The sequence below is a fragment of the Astyanax mexicanus genome, chromosome 13 (assembly GCF_023375975.1).
Source record: "Astyanax mexicanus isolate ESR-SI-001 chromosome 13, AstMex3_surface, whole genome shotgun sequence".
NCBI classification, from domain to species: Eukaryota; Metazoa; Chordata; class Actinopteri; order Characiformes; family Acestrorhamphidae; genus Astyanax; species Astyanax mexicanus.
In genome coordinates, this window is record NC_064420.1 from 45691478 (window position 1) to 45696652 (window position 5175).

A 5175-nucleotide genomic window follows, 5' to 3' on the forward strand; every position below is an offset into this window, starting at 1 on the left:
TTATCCACGTTCTATTCTGGGGATGAGAAGAGGCCATTATTGTGCAGCTCGGTGGAGGAGGCTCAAGCTGGGGAGTGAACGTGGTTTGTGTTGCACTGCAGCTACACTGATAATACCGTCAACAATTCAGAAATCAAATACTCTGTTCACACCTCCTCACTTTTTACACCTCAACGTCTTATAGACCGTTTCACTGAGGAAAACAATAACAAAGCTACTGCGCATGTCTGTTCCTTCTACGCTTCCGGAGGCAGTATACAGCCGTCAAAATGACGAGCGCATATTTCACAAGTCTCCCGAAAACAGAGCAAAGATATGGTCAGAAATTAGGAAAGTGATCAAACCTCTTTTCTTGATTCTTTTGATAAGGATTTAAGAGGGACGTTTTTTCCTCTGATTTAAAACGCTTGCCAGAGGTGACCTACCCAGAGGTGATCACTACCTTGTTGAAACAGAGGCATTACATTACATTACATTGCATTACATTACATTACATTTGGCAGAAGCTTTTGTCCAAAGCGTCTTACAATACTGAAGTACAAAAGTAATAGAAGTTAAGATAAACCATTTTTAGATAGGGCTTAAAGGAGGTCGAAGGGAAATAAAGGGATAGAGAAGTGAAGGAGGGGAAGAAGGAAATGAGGTTAGAAGTAGTTAGCGTGTTAGAGGTGTTAGGAGAGTAAGTGCTTTTTCAAGAGCTCTGTCTTCAGGAGTTTATTAAAGATAGTGAGAGATTCTCCTGATCTGGTAGTGGAAGGTAGTTAGTTAGAGGTGTTAGGAGAGTAAGTGCTTTTTCAAGAGCTCTGTCTTCAGGAGTTTATTAAAGATAGTGAGAGATTCTCCTGATCTGGTAGTAGAAGGTAGTTAGTTAGAGGTGTTAGGAGAGTAAGTGCTCTTTGAAGAGCTCTGTCTTCAGGAGTTTATTAAAGATAGTGAGAGATTCTCCTTATCTGGTAGTAGAAGGTAGTTAGTTAGAGGTGTTAAGAGAGTAAGTGCTCTTTGAAGAGCTCAGTCTTCAGGAGTTTATTAAAGATAGTGAGAGATTCTCCTGATCTGGTAGTGGAAGGTAGTTTGTTCCACCATTGGGGAACTCTGTATGAGAACAGTCTGGATTGCTTTGGGTGAATGTTTGTTTGGTAAAGCGAGGCGACGTTCATTGGAGGAGCGCAGCGGCCAGGAGGTAACACAAGCCTTCAGGAGTGATCAGTGCTATGTATGTGTATGTGTGTATTTATTTATATATTTATTCATTTCAACATTAATATATTCATTTATTTATTTATATATTTATACATTTATATGTGTATTTATTTATATATTTATTCATTTCAACATTAATTTATTCGTTTATTTATTTATATATTTATACATTTATATGTGTATTTATTTATACTTATGTAATTTTTGGTCCTCCATAGTTTACTGGTTTAAAGAACAATTTGACCTGATTTTCAATGTTTGTGACTCTGAGATTAGGTGAAGTTTGCATTCATGTTAAATTAAAAAGTTACGTCCACTGTTTTGAACGCTGTTTACTGCTAAATGGAAGTGTCCTAGGAACAGCAACGTCACTTCCTACGCTCATGAATATTCCTCTGAAACGGTCTATACCTGTAGTACATTTCCGAATCAGAGACTGTTCACTGGACGTGTCCCACCCAAAAATGATAGCGCAGAAAAAGCAGAAATTGTTTTAAAGTAAGTGAGTGCACGCTCCCGAGAGGTGGTGCTTTTCCTGGCGGGGGTGCAGATTTCACCACAACGAGATGAACAATGAATTGCAACAATAACAATATAATATACTGCAATAAAAACGACTTTTGGATAATGTTGTGTTCTGCTAAAATACTGGGAGGGATTGGGTTATCTTACGTTTATATTACGTTTATATTAACTGCTGCCAAATATCTTTATAAAATGAAAAGTTACAATCTAATAATAATTCTGATCAAAAGGACACCATCGTAAGAAGTGCTTTCAGTAGACAAAATTTAAAAAAGTTTTTTTTTTGAGACACCTGGAATAGTTTTCTCAGCATCTTGAAGGAAGGAGTTCCTGGAGGTGCTGAACAATAGTTGCTGCAGCTCATCCCAAATCACCTCAAATAACATAATATACGTTTTTTCAATGGCCGATTAGCGCCCGCTGTGTTTGTTTGAATGGCGTGTAAAGTACTGTACACCGAGACCTTTTCCCCGTCACAGTTATTCGTCAGGCTGTTATTACGCCTGTGTGTTTATGAGAGACGCTGAGGCAGAAAGAAACTGAATGTTCAGTCCAGTTTGCCACCAGCTCACTCAGCTCCCGGTACACTGTGTGTCCACGGCTCTGCCAAACATCAGATCCAATCTGCACAGTTCAATAACGGCTCCTCTGAGACACATCTTCCTCCCACCCAGACTCCACCTCACTATTTTAAATAGAAAAAACTCTACAAAACACTGCGCTCCACTGGGAAATCCACATTTCATGCTACGTTCTTGGATTTTTGGAGCGTTGTTTTGGACGGTTTCTTGGTCTCTGTTGATTTACATTTAACCCTTGTGTGGTGTTCGGGTCTGTGGGACCCGTTTTCATTTTTCATCAAATGACACTAAAAAAATATTTTTTCTAACTCAAACTCATTGGCATTGGCTCATTTTTTGTGAAAAACACATATCAAAACACATTTTCGATAAACACACACTGCACCCCCCCTACACATTTATATTACATACAGTATGTTTGGCCAAGGGCTAATAAACATTGCTTCATTTGTAAATTTGAAACTAAACAAATTTTCTACTCATATCTTGAGTTAAATTCATTTTCTTTTACATTTTATTAATATTAACTAATTAAATTAATTAATTAAATATTAACCATGTAAGCTGTTTATATTGCTTGCTATTTAGGTGAAGCAAGCATGTGTAAAGCATTTTAATGTAAAATTGCTTAATTTTGCTGAATTAAATACAAGTAACAAAGTAAACGAGTAACAAAAATATGAACACCACACAAGGGTTAAAAGACCACTTAATAATGATCAGTTTCTCTGATTTGGCTATTTATACCCTGGTGAAAAAATATATACTTAATTGTACTTAAAACATATTGTCAGGCAAGCCAGGCAGATGTAGCGGGTAGAGCTGTGGGGAAGATTTTAATTAATATTTCCTAGTGTTGCCCTATAGATTCCATTAGGTGAGGTGTAGAGGGGAGGACTCTTATTTTGACAGTCCCTGATGGGTAGAGCAGGACCTCATGCTGCGTATAGTCTCACGGAACCATAGATTCCTCTAGGTAGAGGGGAGGACTTTTATTTTGATAGCTACTGATTGGCAGAACAGGATTCTGCGCTGCTTATAGTCTCGCGGGACCAGCACGAAGTAGCGTTTGGTCTCGTGGCGGCAGGTACAAGCTCCGGTCGGAAAGCTCCAGCTCGTGGGAAAGCTGCTTTAAAAGAACTCTGGGGGAGATAGTTTTATTGTGCTTACTGACTGGAAAGGATTAAAGGAACACCTGGAGGGTGTATCAAGGGGCACTGTGTGCGTGAGAGGAATCCATAGTTGAAGCAGGTATGGGTTGTTTTTAATATTGTATTGTGGTAGTTTGAATTACAGTGGACTTTACTAGATTTAGGGGGTGTACTGGACATAAATATTAAAAGTTTACTAAGCTTACTCAATTTTCAGTATATTAAAAGAAAGTTTGTTTTATCTTAGTGAATGTGGGAGCTCCAGGAATCAGCTGGGGGTGTGTAGCTGCTGAGTGGTGGGTAAAGTTTGCTTTACTGAATTACTGTAGGTGGAAGAGGTAGCTAACTGTGTGTTTATGCTTTTATATAGCGTTTGTATTGATGCTGAAGGTGCTGTGAAGGCGATTGAGTTCTGGCTTCCGCATTTACGACTGATTGGTATGTATTATCTGACTGGATACTTTATTTATGCAGTAAAAAGTAACTAATACAGTCAATGAGTGGAGTGGCTAACTTTTATTTATGTTTTAGGAGTGACCGAAAAAGGCCAATGATAGTAGCCACTGTTTTTCTCTCAAAATCTTCTCTTACATCTTCTCCCGGGTTTTAGGATTGTATCTTTACATCTAAATAATTTTTAGAGTTTAAATTAAAATAAAATTATGGTTTTAGTGATTTAACATAGGCTTTTTTGGCCCAGGGTTGCCATACTTCCTCATAGAACCATTATCTGGTGCCTTCCAGTACAGCTTCAACGAGTACATTAACTTGATTTATGGGAAGTAACTGGTCCTTTTGGTTTAGAGCTTCAGCCCCTTATTGATATATTTACTTTGTAGTGTTATGGTTTTGTGCACATTTTAATTTGAGTGTATTTCGCTTTGTTTGCAGTGTGGTTTATTATTATTATTATTATCATTATTTTCTTCTTTTTGGGTTTTCTTTTATTTATTTTGTGTGCTAATTAATTGGTGGCTTGAAGCCTGACTTAATCGGCAAATTTACTAAATCCTTCAGTTTTACCAAGTGAAAGTGCATAGACTATTGAGATCAGTGTTATAGCCCAGATTGAAGCCTGATTTAATAGACGAATTTATTAAATCCTTAAGTGTTACCAAGTGAAAGTACTTAGATAATTGGGATCATTGTTATAGGCCCAAATTATAATGCTCGTGAAGTCTTATATTGGGTGATTTTATGGAAAACAGTGATTTGTATGAGTGTCCTGAAAAAAAATGTCTAATTGTTAATCCCTTGCTGTGGTCAGTTTTGTATAACCACTAGCATTTTAAGAGAAGGTGATTGGTCTGGTTTAATGTATCTGATTTAAACAAAATAATAAATGTGTTCTGTAAACCTCAGCCTCATTCCGTTCCTGTGTGCCTTATTCCATTTTTATTGAGTGGGTTTATATAACATTCCAATATAAGGTACCCAGAGGTCACATTTTGGCGTAGTCGGCAGGGTTGAGGCTGATAGAGGTTTTTTTTTTAGACACGTACAAATATTTTTTTCCAGGACACATTTTTTTTGTTTTGAAATATATCAGAGGTTTTAGCAGAGAGGGAGAGAGAGGGAGAAAAACAGTGGTTATTATCGGAAGATCCAGTGGGACGGTGTGCCACGCTATTCAAGAAGCCCCATCCCGGAGAGACAACAGAGCGGACCGTTCCTAGAAGTGTTTTTGTTGTTTGTTTTTTCTTTTGGTTTTTGTATTT

General features: G+C 37.6%; 1 long non-coding RNA gene across 1 annotated transcript; it reads left to right on the plus strand.

Moving 5' to 3' along the window:
* Positions 1 to 3118: 3118 nt before the first annotated feature.
* Positions 3119 to 4824, plus strand: LOC111195049 (uncharacterized). The gene is made up of 2 exons (XR_007423901.1): positions 3119 to 3557; positions 3705 to 4824. It is a non-coding gene; the product is annotated as an uncharacterized LOC111195049 (long non-coding RNA).
* Positions 4825 to 5175: the final 351 nt, after the last annotated feature.